The sequence below is a fragment of the Podarcis filfolensis genome, assembly GCF_964270895.1.
Source record: "Podarcis filfolensis genome assembly, chromosome: 16".
Classification (NCBI taxonomy): domain Eukaryota; kingdom Metazoa; phylum Chordata; class Lepidosauria; order Squamata; family Lacertidae; genus Podarcis; species Podarcis filfolensis.
In genome coordinates, this window is record NC_139620.1 from 38,061,352 (window position 1) to 38,082,856 (window position 21,505).

The window sequence follows — 21,505 nt, forward strand, 5'->3', positions numbered from 1 at the left end:
CAAATTCCTGACACGTTGCCCTCAAATGTCTTCTCCTGACTAAATGGAACCTCATTGTACCGGAACAGGGTACCCCTAAATGCCAGTAGCTGAAGGACAATGAGGTGCGCCATGCTTGCACACTGCTAACATAACGCGATCATTCAAATCTGCCGTGTGACTGACTGCGCTTGGGAGTACTGTGTACAGTTCTGGTCACCTCGCCTCAAAAAAGATACTGCAGAGCTGGAAAAGGTCCAGAAAAGGGCCACCAAAATGATAAAGAGGTTGGAGCAGATCCCTTTTGAGGAAAGGCTGAATCATTTGAGGCTTTTTAGTTTAGAGAAAAGCCAAGAGGAGACAATATAGATGCGTATAAAGTTGTGTGTGGGGACGTGGGTGGCGCTGTGGGTTAAACCACAGAACCTAGGGCTTGCCGATCAGAAGGTTGGCGGTCCGAATCCCTGCGATGGGGTGAGCTCCCGTTGCTCGGTCCCTGCTCCTGCCAACCTAGCAGTTTGAAAGCACGTCAAAGTGCAAGTAGATAGATAGGTACCGCTCCGGCGGGAAGGTAAACGGTGTTTCCGTGCGCTTCTCTGGTTCGCCAGAAGTGGCTTAGTCATGCTGGCCACATGACCCAGAAGCTGTACACCGGCTCCCTCGGCCAATAAAGCGAGATGGGTGCCACAACCCCAGAGTCGGCCACAACTGGACCTAATGGTCAGGGGTCCCTTTACCTTTACCTTAAAGTTGTGTGTGGTGTGTTGAAAGCTGTCAGAGAAAAGTGTTTCTCCCTTTCATAATGCTAGAACTCGAGGGCGTCCAGGGAAGCTGGAGGTTGGGAGAATTCAGGGCAGGTAAAAGGAAGCGAGAGATAAATGCAGTTATCCAGCAAAGTAAGAAAAGTAGTAGACAGTGGCGTAGCAAGGTCAGGTGGTACCCGGTGCGGAATTTTTTTTGTCACCCCCCACTCAATTGAAATTGAAATCTGTCAAAGAGAGCTGCGCAGGCCGTCGCAATGCAGATCCCGCCTTCTCTCCCTCCCTCCCTCCCTCCACCCCCCTCTGCCAAAGAGAGCCGGAAGATCTGGAGGGTGGCAAAGTGAGAATGGACCTTTTCAGTGGTGACTCCCTGTTTGTGGAATGTTCTGGCACCATCGTTATATAAAAAGCATTTTTAACCAGGGCTTTGCCTCTTAATTATCTTTGGCCTTGAGTGGGTGGAATGTTTTAATCCTGCCTTTTAAAAATAGGATTTTCCTTTAGGGTCTTTATTTTTTCTTTTATGCTGGTTTCAATGTATGTGTTTGTATGTTGAAAGTTGCTTTGAATTACCTTGGTAAAAAAAGACCAATAACTTTTAATAATAATAGTAGTAGTAGTAGTAGTAGTAGTAAAAAATCACTATGTCTTTTTGAACAGAATGATACAGAGCACACTTAAATACTGTGCTAAGCTAACTGTCCCAGAACCATGTACTCCCTCAAACTGGATTGTATGAAAATAAACTGAACATAACCTCATATAGGCCCTGTTCTAAGAGCTGCATTGACTGCCAGTTCATTTCTGGCTCCAACTTATAGTACTCACGTTAGTGTTTTAAACCCTAAATAACTTAGGTCCCACATAGCTGAAAGATCTCTTCTTTCCCTGCAGAACTCACAGGTGTTAAGATCAGCAGAGGGGAAGCTCTTGGGAGTTTCACAGCCCTTGGAAATTTTTTTTTGGGGGGTGGCAGAAGATTGTATTCTCTGTAGAATCCCCTAGATTGTGGAATTCCCTCCTCACAGATATGTGTCTGACCTGTTGAAGAACGTTTTCCCTTCCCTGCATCTTCCACGGCTGGATTTACTTGGTTTGGCAGCTTACAGAGAACATCTTACGGAAGACGCTTTGCTGTATAAATGTGGGTGGCTGTTACGAAAGCTTCTTTCTCCTGCTCAAGGCAGGGCTGAACTTTCTGAGAAGCCTGGGCACAAGAACTGCTATGGGTGCACCCAGACGTAACATTTCTCTTCCTTCTAGGAAGTGAGCATGTTGAAACCCTTCAGGCCCAGAGCTGAGACCTGCAATTTGTAAGCAGAAAAGGTCCACCTGGCTTACCTGTAACTGGGCCAGACTATTTCAGGCTGCAGCACAAAGTTCCCGTGTTTGCGTCAATGCAAATATTTCCTCCACAGACAAATGTAGAGGGGGAAGCCTAGTTTAATATTCTCTCCTTTACATGCTGCTTTTGCAAGACTGCAACATTTTGATCTGCTTGATTGATTAAACGCTGCTTCTTCTTTTACTTAAAACGCTTCCCCAATTCATTAGTAACATTTTATTTGGAAAAAGAAAAATATTTTCAGTATAAGCACTGAATATGCCATGCACCTTCTCATTTGTTTGTTTGTTTGTTCAGTGGTCCTTGCCTGACACAGGCCAGGATTTTTTGAAAAATGCTAAGAAGGCTTCCAGATCCTTCCGAAATTCTGCCCCTGTGGCACCTAATCCCCTTAGGCTCTTTGGAGAATCTCTGCTTTTAATTGGTAGGAGGCAAAACTAGGTCAGCTCCTGAGCTAAAGAAGTCAGACCTAAAATAGGTTTTGTCCTGTTTCCCTTCCCCCTCTCCCTCTCCCTTGAAGGTGACTTAAAGCCAGTGTGGTGTAGTGGTTAAGAGCAGTGGACTCGTAATCTGGTGAACCGGGTTCGCGTCTCCGCTCCTCCACATGCAGCTGCTGGGTGACCTTGGGCCAGTCACATTTCTCTGAAGTCTCTCAGCCTCACTCACCTCACAGAGTGTTTGTTGTGGGAGAGGAAGGGAAAGGAGAATGTGAGCCACTTTGAGACTCCTTTGGGTAGTGATAAAGCGGGATATCACATCCAAACTCTTCTTAAAGGCCCCAGTTGCACTGCTGGAGAATTTGGTACAGGAGCGTGGGGTGGGTTGATCAAGAACCACAACTCATTTGTACCTTACTGCTTTTCTTTCTAAAGCCACAGCCCGCGCCAGCCCAGCTCTGCCTGTCAATTGCGTGGTTTTGCCTGGCTGGAATGGGTCTGTGGCCTGTGATGCTATCTCTTGCTGGCCTGGGTGCTGAATGGAGAGATGCTTGTGATGTGTGCATTCAGAAATCCCTGACTTTTGTGTGGCTGGAGTGTAACCTGCTGCACAAAGGTAAGTCACGTCGCTTGCTCTGCCTGCTTTTGCCTCTGGCTTCACCCACCATTGTGACCCCAGAAGGTTGCCAATACGTGAATGAAGCCCTTGTTCTTCAAAAATTTCCCTATTCCTGATTTGTAGTACAGTGGTGCCTTGCAAGACGAAATTAATTCGTTCCGCAAGTTTTTTCTTCTTGCGAGTTTTTCGTCTTGCGAAGCACGGTTTCCCATAGGAATGCATTGGAAATCAATTAATGCGTTCCTATGGAGACCGCTTGCCAGGCTGGCGGTGCGGAGAAGGGCTTTTCTCCCCACCGCAAGCCTTCAGGACAGGTACGGGAACAGAGGGGAAGGCGCGCAGCGCTTCTCCTCTGTTCCCGGGGCTTGTGGTGGGAGGAGGGTTTTTCCTCCCCACCGCCAACATTCAGAACAGCATTCTGAATGTTGGCGGTGGGAAGGAAAACCCTCCTCCCACCGCAAGTCTTCAGGACAGCCATCCGAAGGCTGGTGCGGGGAGAAGGTCTCTCCACCCCACCGCCAGCCTTCGGAGGATCCTTCCGAAGGCTGCCGGTGGGGTGGAGAGACCTCCTCCCGCCGCCAGCCTTCGGAGCAGCCTTCCGAAGGCTGCCGGTGGGGCTGAGAGACCTCCTCCCGCCGCCAGCCTTCGGAGCAGCTTTCCGAAGGCTGGCGGTGGGGCGGAGAGACCTCCTCCCGCTGCCAGCCTTCGGAGCAGCCTTCCAAAGGCTGCCGGTGGGGCTGAGAGACCTCCTCCCGCCGCCAGCCTTCGGAGCAGCCTTCCGAAGGCTGGCGGTGGGGCGGAGAGACCTCCGCCCCACCGCCAGCCTTTGGAGGAGGTCCGAGGACAGTGGGGAAGACGCGCTGCGCTTCCCCGCTGTCCTGGAGATTTCCCTATGGGCTTTCGTCTTGCGAAGGTAGCCTATAGGGAAATTCGTTTTGCGAAGCGCCTCCAAAACGGAAAAACCCTTTCGTCTAGCGGGTTTTTCGTCTTGCGAGGCGTTCGTCTTGCGGGGCACCACTGTATACTAGAAGCAAACTCATCCTCCAGTTCTAGATCTCATGTTGTCATCCATGCAGAAAAGGGGAAGAATTAGCAGGTTTGGGGAAATTTTCAAGGTTTGTTGATGTACTTAAAAATAAATAAAAATAAAAATAAATAAATTGTGGGTAACCCCCACTCCACCCCAAACAGCTCAGTGAGGGGACTGTATTCAGTGACTCTGTGTGTGTGTGTGTGTGTGTGTGTGTGTGTGTGTGTGTTTTGAAATGAAACAGAGTATGCTGAAAGATGACATGTCTGGCTAGCTGGCTGGAACCTTTGACAGGAACACTCCAAACTGCAACATTTTGTTGCAGGTCCCAACTATCACATAAAATTTATATAACCTACATTATAGAAAACTCGTCCCTCCAGATGTTTTGGGACTACAACTCCCACCATCCCTAGCTAACAGGACCAGTGGTCAGGGATGATGGGAATTGTAGTCCCAAAACATCTGGAGGGCTGAGTTTGCCTATGCCTGATCTGAACACATCAAAGAAGTGTTTCAGTTTAAAGCGTTGTAAATTTAAACAGGGAAAACAGGTAGAGAAAAACAGGACTCCATGTCGCCATCTGGTGTCACAATGCTATACGGGTTAAGAACTTAATTCGTTCTGGAGGTCCGTTCTTAACCTGAAACTGTTCTTAACCTGAGGTACCACTTTAGCTAATGGGGCTCCCACTGCCACTGCGCTGCTTGAGCACAATTTCTGTTCTCATCCTGAAGCAAAGTTTTTAACCTGAGGTATTATTTCTGGGTTAGCGGAGTCAGTAACCTGAAGTGTATGTAACCTGAAGTGTATGTAACCCGAGGTACCACTGTACTGGCAAAGTGGGGGATCTGCTGGAGGTTCCCGCTCCTCTGAAATGTGATAGAACTGCTGCCTTGATCTCGTGGTGTTCAGAAATCTTCAAGAGCCTTGGATCACAGATCTTGGACATTAAAATAAGACTCAAAATGAGCCCTGTCAAGGACTGTGCGAAAGTGCCCTCAAGGATGGGCAGAAATGAAGGGTGCAGTGATGGGTTCTTGACATCCAATGAAGCAAAATGACAGAAAATTTGGGACATAGACAGGCAAGTGCACAAAAGTATGAAATTGTCTACTACGAGATGTAATGATGGCTGCTAGTATAGTTGGCTTTAAAGGGGGGTTGGACAAATTCATGGAGTGGCTATGTGTCATGATGGCTGTTTGGGGTGGGATCAGCAGGCTTTCTGCCCAACCTGGTTAATCAGGAGGCTTCCTTATAAAGGTAAAGGTAAAGGGACCCCTGACCATTAGGTCCAGTCGTGGCCGACTCTGGGGTTGTGGCGCTCATCTCGCTTTATTGGCCGAGGGAGCCGGCGTACAGCTTCCGGGTCACGTGGCCAGCATGACTAAGCCACTTCTGGCGAACCAGAGCAGCGCACAGAAACAGTTTACCTTCCCACTGGAGTGGTACCTATTTATCTACTTGCACTTTGACGTGCTTTCGAACTGCTAGGTTGGCAGGAGCAGGGACCGAGCAACGGGAGCTCACCCCGTCACAGGGATTCGAACCGCCGACCTTCTGATCAGCAAGCCCTAGGCTTTGTGGTTTAACCCACAGCGCCACCTGCGTCCCTCTAGGCTTCCTTATACCGCTTGCCAATTGCAAAGACCATGCTGCATACCTGTATATATTCTTTTTGTCTGTGAGGATGCACAGTTCATGGTAGGTCATTTCAGTACAGTCTTTGTCCCATCATGAGATCCCAGGTCAAACCCATAGTCCCTGAGAGCTGCATTTTTGAAAGGCAAGGATGAAAAGCACCCAAGAAACAGTCCCTGGTGCGTTCCTTTTTTTTCAGCTGTTCAAATACCTCAGCTGTGACGCCAGCTGCTTCAGGTGGGTTAGGATCATTGCGTGGGATTTTCACCCGACGGCAGGAAGAAACAATTACCATGTCTTACTTGCCTGCCATCTTTCAGTGTGATGAAATTAAATTAATTATGGATGGAGTCTTAAACTGACACAGCTCAATGAGTGTACTGTGGAGATAAGATTATTGTAAATGGCAACTACCATATTATCAGATCTTGGCTGTACTGAACTGCATGCTTCAGAACTGCTTGTGAGTTTGCTCTCAAAGAGGTGACGGTGGCCAACTTGATGGAACACTATCACTGGATTAATTGACTCTCTCCTTTCTACATGCATTTATTTTATATACAGTATTTGAGTGCCTGCCCATAATATAAAATTCTCTGGGGATTCTTAAAATAATTGAATATAAAACCTATGTGAATACAAATAAGATAAAACCGCAGCAGGTGTTGGGTTGGTGACCTCACACCTTGACATGCGCCTCAGGAAGCTCTGGCTTTGTCAGGTAACAGCAAAGGAAGCCAATAGGAGCAGGTTGGGTGATTATCCCTGAACACCCCCACCCCATAAAAGCTTCCTGGTCAGGATTTTCCTACTAAACATGGAGATCTGCTCTTGTGTGCTACAAGCTACCTTTCCTAGCCTCCTTTCTTCTGTCCTGTATTTAGCTGCGCAGGAGGAGTGGGCTGGGGTCGTTGTACAAGGCCTTTGTAGCGTTTGCTCCCGGAAAGAATATTTCTCTGGATGGAACGAGGCTGAAAAACAAAACGTTGCTTCCTATTTTCTCTTTCTTAGTCTACTTGGCAGAAAATTAAGAGCGACTGTAAAGCTATCCTTTAAAAAAACACACACACACACAGCTAATTAAAAGCGGAGGAGGATATCCCATCAACAATCAACTGCTGAAATCAAGGCAAATGCATCTGATAGAAGCAGCCTTTATAATGTGCAAGACTTCTAGAATATACTGCTAGGAACCTTTTTTTTTATATGCTCTGAGCTGTTGCTCTAGCAATTTTTCAATTTTATGTTGTGCAATTAAGCTGCAAAGTCAAATGAATGCTAGATTGATGACTTGCTGGCTCATGTTTATCCTCCCATAGCCGTCTTCATTTCATTCTTAGTCTTCCCCCTCCTGTGCTTCTCGCATGCAGCTCTGACAGCTCTGAATACTGGAACTCAAACACTTTTGGAGAGACCATTTCTTTTGCGATACTGTAGACAGGCGGTGAGGCAGTGAGCCAGCTTGGCAGCAAAAGGAGCTACTGGAAGCCTGTTCAGCTGGGAAGGTTCAAGTTGCCATCCTGGATCCGACTCATGGTCCATCCAGCTCCATCTGCAAGAGTATCTGGCAAAGCCAAATGGCCCCAGAGCTCATGGGAACTGGGTCCTGCCCCACATTTCAAAACCTGCAGGTGTTGTGGGCTCTGAACACCTACTAAAATTTGTTCCTCTGAACAAGGCCCGTCCAAGTTTGTCTCCAGCAGTCACAAACCAGAAATGCACAAGCAAAGCATGATCATTATTTTTATTTATAAAATCACATTTTTATTGCTTTTCTGCCCTGTCAAAGCCCCCAAAGCAGCTTACTTAAAAGAAGAAAGCCAAACATTGCCAAGCAGCAAAATGTAAAAATAAATCACTGAAATGAAAAAAGGAGTAGGGTTAGTTTTTGCTTTTAAAAAAGATTTCAATCATATATTAACAACCATCAAAAGCCATGCATAATAATTATGCTTTCACAGCCTGCCCTAAATGTCATCAGGGAAAGGTCTAATATCACGTCAAAGACCGGCAGGGCTCCGAGGAGTGGGTGGAAGAGGTAGTAGTGGGGCCGGAAACTGACCGAGGGGAAGCAGGTAGCAATTTATGAGTCAGGAGTTGGAGGATGGGGAGGGGTCTGAGCATTGGAGATGGGGGAGGAAGTGCAGGATGCAGGGGAGAAGCCGGAGTTGGAGGAGGGACAGGATGTGCTGGGAGCAGAGGAAGAGACGCTGCCTGAAGGGAGGGAGCTGGCAGAATCTCCTCCCCCCACTGCCCCCCAGGACCAGGAGGGCTTGAAGAGGCAAGCACAGCAACAACATTTGGGTAGGAGAAGTCGTGCCTTCAGGCGAGGGTACTCAAGCTTGTGTTTGGGCGTGGCCACACCATTGCTGCAACCATCTGGCACAGAGCGCAAGGCCAGGGAAGGGCGCCAGCTATCTAGGCATCAGAAGTACATGTGTGCGTATTTAGGGCACCTCAGGAGCTACAGTATGTTTGTGCTTTGTCAATAATTACTGGCTGTTTGTCCTCCCTCGGCTGTGCTCAGAACACCTCTTTTGGGAGGCGATTGTGGAACTGGGATGCAGCCGCGGAAAAGGCCCTGTCTCCTGTTCCCATCACCCAATGCTTTTGAATCAGTCTTATCTCTTTATTTCAGCCAGTGGCCAATATTCAGAAAGAATATATAAAATAATGCCATGCCAGCCAAAGCAGAAGACTATAGCAATAAAAAGAACTAATATCCTACTATAAAATGCCAGGCATAGGAAGCAAAATTTTAAGTTTGCTAAATTTAACCCCTGGTGAGTTTTACATGCAGCAGCACAATATTCAGCCACCCTGGAAGAAAGAGATGGATGTGTATTAGCATAGCAGGCATTCAGCTGTCCTGGGAATTACCGTAAAAAAGGTGGTGGCCTTTTAGATATCCTGCAGCTTCTGACACGGAGGTTCCATTTAGCCATGGTGACTGATGGGCACTTGCTGCGTTTTATATCACTTTGCCTAGTCATAAATGTTTGCTTTCCATAGGCGTTATGTGGCAGGAGACCACACACTACTGGTGGGGATGGATGCTAAGTGTGCTCAATGGATGTGCAAATTGCATAAGAGGATCCTGTTGGAGCCGGTCAAAGGCACCTTCCTCCTGACAGTGGTCAGCCAGATGTCCCTGGAAAGCTCTCAGACAGGCCATGAAGGCAACATTCTGGTCCCCCTCAGCAACTGGTATGCTGTGGTATATTGCCTCTGAACCTGGAGGCTCCATTGGGCTCTCTTCTTCCTCCTCCTTGAATGTGTCTGAGGTGATGGCCATCGGCATGCCTCAGGGGAGTGAGTTCCACAAAGGGATGTTGTGTTGTGTGAAGAAGGCTATTCCCTTGTTCATCTGCCTGTAGATTCCCATAAAGTTCTGGCCTTATGAAAGAGGAAGAAAAACTTCTCTCCATCCAACTTCCCAACACAATATGTCAATTATATAAATCTCTATCAGTCCTTCGCCACTGACCTAATAAGTCCCCAAAGCATTAGCCTTTCCTCACAGAGAAGAGACTTAAATTCCCCCACTTGGTCATTTTGCGCAGCTTTCCAGCTCTGAAATTTCCTTCAGGAAATGGGGACGAGGTTGTCATAAAGCCAGAGTGTTGATTTACCTCCTTTTTTATAGCCCCTATATACCCCGGCCTCGGCTCCAGTGCCTGACGTGACCAATTTTGTCTAGACTTCAACTCTCAGTAGTGACATTTCACAAAACTGCAAGATATTGATCATGTGCCTACTATCTATATCTGCACAGCTCTCCTTGAACAAAATAAATAAATTATTTGTCTTCTTTTAAGGCATGTGATAAAAGCCTGGCTTGGATGCTCCCACTTTAGGGTTGAACCACATGAACCCCAAACAGGACTAGAGTCAGCACCCAGAATCCTCAAGGGCCCAGCATCCTAAGTCTTCCCCCGTGGCTCCTTTGATGGGCAACTACAAACCACCATTTTAAATTTCCTACAGTGCCCTGCAACACGCAGTGTGGTATTGCTCTGGGTATTCTGGGAAATTTAAATTGGCAGTTGTCTGGTGCCAACTGACCCCTTGGTTCCCACGGAAAGAGTGTTGCAGCCCCTGTGCTAGGAGTTCTGTTGTCATGCCAGGCACCAGCCCCACCAGATTTTAACATGATCCAATCCTCAAACTCTTCTGGGATTGTGTGTGCATATGATTATGCATCTGCCTTGAACCAATGCGCAACGGTGGACAGACTATGCAAGTCGCTTAAACAAAGTGCCTCTTTCAGCTTTCCTGCTGGCTCAGTCATTTCAAAGGCCTCACCTCAGGCAGGAAATTTGGGGTGAGGGGGCAGCTGAGGGGTGGAATATCTTGGACAACTGCCCGAGTCATGCTGCTCTTTGGTCCTCACCACCAACAAGCTCTGTGGCAAGTATTAGGGCCTTCCAAAATGGCTACCAGAAGATCAGGTTTCCTAGAGCTATTCCTCTGGCAGGCACCATTTTGTTTTCTTTGGCTGTAGAGGATTTGGATGCACAGCAGCATCTTGGAAGTCCTTTTACTGACAGGGGGAGAGGTTGGACACAGGTGGGGATGTGAAGCTGCTGGTGCTGGTGTTGAATGAGCCTTTTCTCTCCAGGCAGCTCACAGAGCCAAAGGCTGGCCACGCTGGGCAGGATTCAGAATAATTTGGTGACTGACAACCCTGATCTGAAAGGGAGAGAAGAATGCCTTGAGGGGCAGGAAAAAAGAAAAGAAGGAATAAATAATTTCAGGCAAAACCCTTCCACAATCAAATAACACCAAGCGCCTGTCTGCTAATGCATTTACGGCATCTCTGCAAATGCTGACTGGCTGCTGTGTCTCTCTCTGGGGGGCTGTTGGTGCCGCTGCCTTGTCTTTCTCTTGCCGTCATCACCCTCTGAAAAGAAAGCTGGTGGAGCTAGACAGCTGTGCCTCCCAGATGTCAGGCCAATGGAGAGGAATACGTAGATGGCGTGCAGCAGTCTAATTACTGGATTTCTTGCTGATCTCCCTCCACCCTGCCTTCCCCCCCATAAGGATCCAGAATAACTTCTGGCAGATGGGAACCTGGCAAACCGTTCCACCCCTGCTCCCCTGTTTCCTCTTTATTTCAGGCAGATTGTAGCATGCCTTGGAAGATTGAAGGGGTATGTTAGCAACTCCATGTTCTGAGTGGGCAGGCTAATACATCTTGTTTTTTCCCTTTTTGTAACATGAACATAGGAAGAAGTCCGCTCACCTTCATCGGTGGACGGTGTTGCGGCCAGGCCTCTGATCACATAAGTGATATGGTGAGTGGCTGGCTGATAGCTCGGCTGCTGGTTGATTGACCATAGCTGGCAGTCTTTCATGGGCATTTCCCTGGGGGTGGGCCCAACTGGCCAATGGGAACAATTGGTCCCACTCCCAGGCGTAGATATATGGTGGCCTGCCCAACAGCCTTCCTTGCTTTTCTTCGCCGCATCTCCCACCCTCCCTCCCTTGATTTTATGCCTTTTACTTGCTTCGACCTTGCTATGGGCCAAGTTGGCCACCATTTTGGGGGCTTTTTCCGTTTGGCAAATTGGCACCAGCTATTTGGTTTTCTCCTATCTCGTAGCAGTCGTCACAACTTTGTAAGATGGTTAGGCATTGGGAAACATAGCTCTTGGCTTGGGGCCAATTTGATTCCCTCCCCCCTTTCTTTTTTCTTTTTCCTTTCTCCTCCTGTGATGAGGCTGCATTTTAATATTTTATTGTTTCAATATTTTAATGTTGTATTTTAATCTTGTTTTTAAGTTGTATTCATTCAACTTGTTTTTATTATTGCTCGTTAGCCACCCTGAGCCCGGCCTTGGCTGGGGAGGGCGGGGTAAAAATAAAAATTATTATTATTATTATTGGTCAGAGGGGAGGCTGTAGCCTCTGCCTGCTCCTCCTTGGAAAAGGGTATCCTGTTAAAAGGATCCGGGAGGCGTGGCTTCTGTCCGATGCCCAGACAGGGGCTGGTGCCATACCACTCCTCCAACAGGGAACCCACGGAGGGGTACCCCTAATTGATACAGGACATAGGGCATCCTCCCAAGATGTGTTTTACCCTTACGTGCACTCCCAGCAGATGGACTGGAGTGACATAGCAACACTCTATCCACACCAAACCATTTTCTACTGTAACCGATAAAAGTTGTGGCCATATTCAAGTCAAAGACCCAATATGCTGTTGTCCAGTGTGGTTATTTATTTTCCTAGGGAACTGTGGAGTCACAGAGTCTTGACATGCAACCTGCGGCATCCTTTTCCCAAAGGCCAACCACATGTTCTTCAAAGGCAGAGCAGGAGCTGAGTGCCACAACCCCTTCCCACAGTTGTTCCACAGAGACTGGTATTCTGTATGCCTCTGATCCTGGAGGCGGAATACAGCCATCTCAACTTGTAGCCGCCTCTCCACCTCCTTGGTCTTCGGGGTCATGGAGTCCAAGGTCAGGTGCTTGATTTGCTAGGTGATCTCAGAGCGTTCTGTGGCAGCCACTTTCTTATTGTGGTTCACCTCGATCAGCTCTGCCCAGTTCCCAGTATCCCTTGTTAATTGATGTTAATTAAAACCCTTTCAAAGCTGCCCAAAATAGTGGCCCTTGCTACATCTCGAGGTTTAACTGCAGTTTAACCATGTGCTATTTTGTGTGACCCTTATAGTATGATGAAAGAGGGAAATCCACTTTCTCTGCATTATGCATAATTTTATACACCTATGTCATTTCCCCCATTTTACCTGCCTTTTTTCCTAAACTAAAAAAGCCCCAAATGAGGCGTTTGCTGTGTGTTCCTCTTTAATGGAGAATTTGCTTCTCTGCCTCCAAAAACTGGACACGGAGCCCTATCTGGGGTAGCCCCCTCACTCCTCAGCAGGATCTTGCCCTCTGGTTGTAGTTTATGCATTCCAAACCCCATCGCTATGAACAAGTAAGCAACAATGTCCTATTCAGGCCACGCTAAGACCAGGCAAAATTTCTCAACCCACACTTCCTATTTTGTTTAAATGGGCTTGTTTTATTGCACATTTTAATTATGGGTGTGTATATGTGAATGAGTTTTAACAAGTTTATTTTATTGTGTATTTTAATTCTGGTTATGTTTATATTTTAATGATTGCACAATTGGTTTTTATACTTGTAAACCTCCTTTGGCAGTAAACAGTAGTTTAATGGGTTTACAGTTAAACGCCAAAACAGGCTGCAAAGAGGTAACTGGCAGGACCTGGGACAGCTTCCCAGAGACGCCCAGCTCAGTCCATATATTCCCAAGCAGGACCTGCGGAGTATTCACCGCCAAGCAAGACTTGGGCTGGGTGGCAAAGGTCCAGTGTGCCACATCCTGCTTCTCTTTCTTCTCTAGCCTGGTCATTGCTTCGTGTGCGGAAGATGCTGGCTGAGTTCTGGTCCTGATGCAGGCCTGGTGAGACATACCTTTTTCTCTCTCTTCAATGTGTTGGCTCCCATGGGGGACATAGGGAAAGGAATTGAACCATGTTCCTGTCATTGGATGGGAATCGCATATGATGAGATGCAGGGAGAGTTGGTAGGGAAAAGCAGGGAGGCGAGTGTGTTTGTACTCCCAGTTTGTTTAATAAATTTCTACGTCTAGTTCATTCTCCTCCCCCAAAATACTTTGTTAGACCACCCTCACATTCTTGAGCAGGTGGGTTGAATATTCCTCCTTTTCCTATTATTTTAAATAGAAAGGGGAAATGCATTGTAGTGTATTTGTTTTGAGAACTCTATAAACTAGAGGGATTACACAGGTTTTGCCAACCCAAAAAATTGGCAGAGCCTATTTTAAGCAAAACTTGTGCTCTTGTTTTGACATTCAATGTAGCATTATTAATGTGGGGCCTGACTTATTTTGCAAGGGTCTTGGGGGTTGGAAACTGGCGCAGTGGTTTCCTAATCCCAAGAAGAGCTGTAATCAAACTATAGTCTCCTTTCCCTCAAGTACTGAAGCCCCCCCCCCTTTTAGCATTAGCCAACCCAAAATAACACACACACACACACACACACACACACACACACACACACACCCCACATCTGCCAATTTGTACCTAAACTGGAGTTTGAGGGTTTGATGTCTTAAGAATTCATGCTGACTTGCTTGGGTTACTAATGCTAAGTGACTGGCCTGGATTTCAAGTTAATTACATTTGATATCATGCTATGATTTGCAAGGAGCACACATCACAAATCTGTCTCTGGTGGAGGCTGCCTAGTTCTGGGGGAACAATCCCAGGTCTTGCCAGGTCTGAATTTTAAACAAAAAATGGGCACCTACACCTTTGCAACTGTTGTGTGATTGCTGAAGAAAGTGACAGAACTACATTTCCCTCTCATAACATTTAGTAATACTAATATAAATTGTGTATCAGGCTGTCACCTGAATGAAAAAAAAAATCAATTTAATTGATTGATTAAGCCTGCATACATTTACATATGATGAAAACAATAATTTTGAAGTGGGGGAAGCATGCTTTGAGTTGGGAGGTGCTGGGTTCGTCCCTTAGGCGGGAATGGCTCTTCTATGTGAGTAGGGAGGCTGGAGAAATTTGATTCTCGGCATTCAAAGGCAACCCTACCTAATTTGCACTTTGCAAAACAATAAATGAACTGAAACACAGCCATCCTTTGAAGTTCTCACCTCTCTGAATTTTGCAGAGCAGTTCTCCAGCCAAGTAAGGTTTACAAAAATGCACATACTATTGTAAAATCTGCATAAAAATGCATACAGTAGTGAAAAAGCATACAAAAATGAAATGGCTTTGCAAAAATGTGTATTTGGGACAAAATTTTGCTACCAAAATGTTTATATTTGGAAAAATTCACATTAAGTTGCTGACGAATTTTCATGAAGTATTTGTACTAATTTGCTTTTTGAAAGTGTGATGTCCAACTTAACCAGGATACCTTCAAATCTTTCCTTGAATTCTGTCTGGCCCAGGCTCAAAAGTAACAATCACCTCTGGGCAAGGAGTTTCTATATTTCTACAGTTTCTATATTTGGATTCTTTTCTCTCTCTGATTCGTCACTGTGCATGTGCCTTTCCCCTCCAGACAGTTTGTTTATGCAAAAAGAAAAGGAAAAAGGAATATACACAGCCAGTACTTCGCTAGATGTCCAGAATAGTTCTACCTTTGTGTTTCCTCATCATGCAAAGCTGAACTATTTTTTAAATTGAGATGGGGAAGTAGGAGAGTACTTTAGCGAATACAAGTCTAATGGAGAGGGGAATGCTCTGCTTGTGTGTAAAAACCAGTTTTGTCGAAGGTGTAGGCAGCTCAGTGATGCATCATGGACAGTCCCTGCTTTTTAACACAACTCAGCTTTTTTTGTAGTCAATTATTAGTCATGTGGGTAAAATTAATCTGTTGGGTTGGCCTGCTTCATTCTGCTGCGACTCAGCCCTTCCCAGACCTTCAAGCTGAGCTGTCTCCCAGTCTCCAGCCTTCCGGTACTGGGGAAGTAGACCCTTCCGTGGCCATTTGCTTCTTCCAGCGACACTGCTCAGCACCAGTGTTTGGGGGGCTCTTTGATGGCTCACGTTGATAAAGCAGCTGCATTTTTAAAACACTTGTGAATAATCCAACTATTAGGGCAGATGGTAAAGTCAAGGCAGCTACCTAAATGTGCTTTGAAAAAACTGCTTGCTGCTTGCTTCTGTATAAAGTGAATTTCTAGCATCAAAGAGCTTTCTGCAAATTTATATTCCACTGGGAAGACAGATGATATTTTTGAAGAGACTTGAGAATGGTTTGGGAGTAAGAGAGATGTTGCTTCCCACTTCTGCACATATTCATCACATTTGGTCAAACAAATTTTGCAGGTTTTTTCAAAGAAAGTATAAACCTACAGTGCCTGTTTGTGCAATGTGTCAGTAGGATGAATATACACACTATGGGCAGAGATTTGTTTCAGCTCTCTAAAACACCTCCAGCCTATATAAATCATAGACTGCATCTGCACTATATAGCACTCTCTCAAAGCATCCTGGGCCGTGTAGTTTGTTAAGGGTGCTGAGAGTTTGCTAGGAGACCCCCTATTCTACTCACTGCGCTATAGTTCCCAGAATTCCCTGGGAAGAGGGATTGACTCTTAAACTATTCTGACTGTTAGTGGTATTATAGTGCTTTCAATATGAGGTGCAAATGTGGCCATAGTGTCTTGTCCAACCTTTGCATACCTGGTGATGTTCTGAACTATAATTTCCATCAGTCCCAGCCAGTAAGGAAAACTAAAAAACGGCAGTCTGTGTCTCCTTTGTCCCTTTCACCACCATCACACATGCATACCTAGGTCCCATCATCCTTAGTGGGGTGAGGTGGGGTGTTGCCCCCCCCCTTCTTGGATCAGTTTTTACTAGTCAGAATATTCCGACTGCAGGACATGATTCATGTAAATCAGAGCTGACATGTCTTCCTTTAGGAATAAGCAAACTTGCTTCTAAGCACAATACTTTCTCTTGTGTTTAGTTAAAGGCCGACTTTCTGCCTGCTTTTCAGTCTATGCTGTTGTTGATAGTCTGTCTGGAGAGTCAGATGAGAAAATACTTTTTGTTGAGACAACGCTGTTTTGCATCAGTCACCAGCCGTGGCTAGGCAGGGGGACGAACCAGACTGCAGTTGTGTGCTCAAGTCATTGCCACAGCTCTGTCAACAGTACCCTGCTAGGCATAGAGATCGTTTCGAGATAAATGAACGAAAGTCCCTCACAGCCAGCCAGCCAGCCGTTTTTGATTAAACCCCTCCCCTGCGCTCATCATTAATGGGGAACGAAACTAGTTGAGACCTTGTCAAACCTCTGAGGATGGTTTTAGATGTACCACCTTTCTTCATCCAGGCACGTTTTAAAGGATTTTTGGTTTGGCAGAGAGCCTGCAGAATTTCTATTACCTGCTAAGTCCGCTTGGTTGTTATCCAGTGATTAATGGAGAGAGGCCTTTGGAAGAGGAGGTTTTCCCAAGGCTGCGTCCAGATCAATGTTCTCATTGCGTGTGGTTTTATTTATTTCTTTTTCACCTCTGTACTAATTTATAAGCCTATCCTTGTTCATCCTTCCTTCCGCAAATAATCAAGCCACAACCCCCCAAACTATATTAAATAATACAGGGATAATTAAATGACAAATGACAAACAGCAGATAAAGACTCATTAAAAAGCACAGTTCACTAAAATTAACCAAATGCAGGTTGAAATAAAGAAGTCTTTAAAGACTTCCTAAAAGCCTTCAAAGAGGAAGCCATATGTACTTGTCTGGGGAGGTTATTCCAGAGATGTGGAGCCACTACAGTAAAGGCCCTGTGCCTTGTTCTCTCTCATCTGGCGGCTCTCAATGATGGACCAGAGAGCAGGATCACAGGTGCTGAACTTTAAGCTTGAGCAGGCTTGTATGGATGGAGGCAGATAACCTGGTCCCAAATGGTTTAGAGGTTTAAAGGCTAATATGAGCATCTTCAGTGAATGAAAGAAAGGATGAGCTCACCCTAATGGGGAGGCGAGGATGCGCGGTGTATCTGTACTGATTCTTCATTACCTCTTCCTTGTTTCAGCTGAGCTTAGATGCACCAATTTCAGGCAGAACTAGATGTTCCTAGAAAGATAGAGCTGCTCCTGCTCTGTGTCTCTAGTCACGTCCAGTCTGGCCCTGGAGCCATGCTGGTTCCTTAGCCATTTGCATGCCTTATAGGGCAACAGTGAAACTGTCTGAGACTTAAATAAAAAATACAGGTTTCTGTGTGGGAGGGAAGCGCTGTTTCTTAATTTTGAGCAAGGCAGAAGACAAGCAGACACACCCTTGCAGATGCATGCTTTGACTTCTCTGCATCTATGTTTTCAGATGAATGTGCCTTGTTTTGTACAGCAACCAGAAGCAGAGCGCCATGTTGTCTCAGTCCTCACAGTGCCTCCTGCCTTGCTTCACAGCCTGAACATATTCTGGAAGCCTATAAATTATTTAGAGGCTATTAGAGTCTGGATTTCATGTCAGTGCTGGTGTAGATAGTGATTTGCAGCAGTAGTGACACCAAATCATGGTTTACAAAACAAAGAAAGCCGGGGGGGGGGGGGCGGGAGAGAAAGAGAAAGAGAGAGAAGTTGAACACACTGTTGAAAAGGAAATGAGGAATCTCCAGGATCTGAAACCATATTGGAAACTGATTTGGAAGTCTGGTCTCAGTTGCTACGAGATGCTTCTTTTCGTTTTCATTTTATCATTTTTGAATGCTTTTATTCTCAATAGTTATTCTTGAGACAAACTGGGAGAAGTGTGTAGTGAATGGATGTGGTGTTGCTAATCTGTTAATGTCAGGCATGAAGACACAGATATTAAACATTTAGACCACTGCAGCGAAATTGGGCCCTTGCATTGAAACACCAATTAAATTATGTGAGCATTCATTACCCTCAGTGATTTAATAATTGGAGCGTTCTCTTCCCCACATTTATTTTGCCTAGCTGAGAAATCAGTCTTGAAGGGTGCTGGGCTAAGCAAATTAAACAAACAAACAAAGAAACAAACACCACCCTCTAAATCAGGGTTAGGCAACTCAGTGTCATCCAGATGTTTTGCAAATCCCAGCACCCCTGACCATTAGCCATGTTGGCTGGAGGGCACCACGTTGACTACTCCTGCTATAAACCTCCAGAAGCATATTTCTGAAGATTCTAATTCATACAAAGCCCTTCAGGTTATACTGTTGACAGAAAGCTTTACCCAGTGAAGATTCAAAAGTTATTACAGACTTGTACAGTGGTACCTTGGGTTACATACGCTTCAGGTTACATACGCTTCAGGTTACATACGCTTCAGGTTATGACTCTGCTAACCCAGAAGCAGTACCTCGGGTTAAGAACTTTGCTTCAGGATGTGAACAGAAATCGTGCTCCGGCAGTGCGGCAGCAGCAGGAGGCCCCATTAGCTAAAGTGGTGCTTCAGGTTAAGAACAGTTTCAGGTTAAGTACGGACCTCCAGAACGAATTAAGTACTTAACCTGAGGTGCCACTGTAAACAGACACTTTCCTGGGTGAGTAAGAACTTCCTCAAGGTGACCACATAGGGATGAGAATTGATCCCTGTAAAACTCTGGTCTTTTACTGAAAACTTTGATCAGCCTCGGAATCTACAGAATTCTCTTATCTGTGTTACGTGCACATCCATTTTTCTTCTTAGTGCTTTTTCAGAGCAACCTCAGACAAAGGGAAATAATAGGTATAATAAGTAGTTACTTTGCACCTGTTGACAATTAAAAGGCTATTATTGGCTGCATAATGCTTTTCTGTCTTGCATCTCCAAGACAAAAGACAGCCAAAATATCCTTTCCCTATTATATATAGAGACAGAAGGGAAAACATACGTTATGGTATGTTCTTTCTTTTTTTAATTGTACACCATTTGCATTGTTACAAGACATGTTTTTAGCAGAGTGCTATTGCTTCTTTTGGCTTTCTTGACTAAAAAAATAAACTCAACACGATAAGTTTTGCCACCAAACTGAAGTTTTTAGATGTGTTTGTTTGGGAGTAACAACACAACAACATTTCCATGCCTATCATCTTGAGAAAATGGTAGCAGTGTCAATCAGTGTCCTCTTTACTTTACACGCTAAGCCAAACTTTGCCTTAACAAAACCACGCAAGCCGAGCTAAGTGTGTTGTCCAAACCAAGACCTGCGGTTAAGCTTTCTCCACAGTATGCATGAGCTATAGCCAAGGTTTGCTCATGGTAGGCTATGGTTCCTTGGTTGCTAAAAGGTTTTTTTTTTTCTTTTTCACAGAAAAATCATTACTTTATGAAGGTTTCCTAAACAAAGCCATATACAGCACAAGTTTCTCTATGTGGTGTTTTTGGGACATCAGAATAGTTTGGACAACAAGAGCTGATATAAAAAGAGCATGATATTAGTGAAGAAGAAGAGCAGAGAGCCACAAACATTTTTCTTCTTTTCAAAGACTGGGAAGTGTCAAGTGATAGCTTGACAGTCCTTTTCAAATGCCCACAATGGACACAGAACAGGTGCATGGAGGGTGTTCAGCATTTTGGTGGTGTTCAGACTGATCGATTACCCAAATACAATGCATCAAAGTATACACTTTTCACAAATATGTGGATTTCTGTGCAGACCATACTCCCAGTATATGCATTTCTGTAGTTATTTGCTTGGCTGGCGAACTGCATTGCAAAATTCAGAGGAGGACGAATTTCAAAGGATGGGTGTGTTTTGATTTGCATATTGTTTTGGAAAGTGCTGCCTCCCCAAAGATACCTTTGGCAGGTGTGTGGATGGTGGTGATAGGGGAGAAACAATGGACGTAATAATGGGGTTGGTGGAGGAAACCCCTAGACAGAGCGTTTCCTGTTATTTCAGGAACAGTTAATCTTGTTTAAAAGTCTACCAAAGGCCAAACGCATAACACCGAAGCCTCAGTTATAAATTGGCATTTCTGAGAAATTCATATATCTTTCCAGTTCTCCACAGCTGGCCCTTGAAAAATCTAATCTTCCAAGGATCAATTATTGTATAACAGTAATTTTGTCAAATATCTGATTGTCAGGCTCGCCATCTCATAGCTGCCAACGCAACCTCTTCAAATATGTCCTTTTGAGTTTTTGCAGTGTCTATTTCCAGCAGATTCCTTCCCTGCTGCTTCGTTGTGGACTATTTTCAGCTCTCCCTACCTTCCTTCTTTTTCAATGTTGTTCACGTATATATTTAACCAGGTATTTTTAGCTTCATGTTTCAGAAGGGCGTGGGTCAGGAGTACGATAGAGAAAGAGAATGATGGAGAGAAAAGAGAAGAGGAAGGTGGAGACAGGGAAGTTCAAAGGGAAAGAATTAGGGCATGTGAACAGATTCTGAGACCCTCCAGACTGTGCGGTTTTTTAAAAAACATGGTGTATTCTGCAACATGTTCCTGACCCCTAACAGTGTGTTAGTATTGGATTTATAATGGACCACACATCATTCTGTTTTATTAGTTGTTCTGAGATGCTTCCCCAGTGTTACTGCATTACTGCCGCCTGGAGTGCTGTAACAAAACAAAAGCAGGACAAAAAAGCACCAACAACCCCAGCACATTTGCCATATGAAAAGTTACACAATTTCAGCAGGAAGGTGCGGAATGTGTGATTTTTCTAAACATTACTTGACTGGAGAACGCGGAGAAGTGAACAGTTTGAAGGATGGCTGCATTTCGGTTTGCATACTGTTTCCAAAAGTGCAGATTGGGTGCGTTTGTCATTAAACGTCAACTGACTATGTCACAGGCAGCAAAAAGGTTTGGATTGGCTATGCTACTAGTGCATCCCATTCCCGTTGTAGGAAAATGTGTGGACTTCTTTAAAGCAGCTATTCTGTGTGGAGATTAAATCTTATTTGATTATCCTCACTGCTCACCAACCCGATTCGTGACTGTGTCGCTTATATAAAGCAGGCTTGGAACACCCATCACTCGGTTTTGTTTCATTTCTTTTCTCAGGCATGGAATAACTCTCTATGTTAATTTTCTAGTGGCTATTTAGCTGCAACGTTTGCTGCCATTAAAGTTTTAAAATGCCAATGTGGAGCTGGGAACATTACAAGGGGAGTGTGTGCGGCTGCCACATTTAATATGGCAGAAAAGGCCAAAATTCAATATTCTTTTTCCATTAATGTTGGTGGAAGAAAT

The 21,505-nt window shown here is 45.2% G+C and overlaps 1 protein-coding gene and 1 long non-coding RNA gene across 10 annotated transcripts in view; one reads left to right on the forward strand and one right to left on the reverse strand.

The window, feature by feature from the left end:
• Positions 1–4,168, reverse strand: part of LOC310751447 — a 120,777-nt gene extending 116,609 nt beyond the window's left edge. The window contains exon 1 of the long non-coding RNA XR_014542507.1: positions 4,105–4,168. This is a non-coding gene — a long non-coding RNA (uncharacterized lncRNA). The remainder of the gene's footprint in view (positions 1–4,104) is intronic.
• Positions 1–21,505, forward strand: part of PITPNM2 (phosphatidylinositol transfer protein membrane associated 2) — a 206,771-nt gene that overhangs the window by 74,735 nt on the left and 110,531 nt on the right. The window lies entirely within an intron of this gene.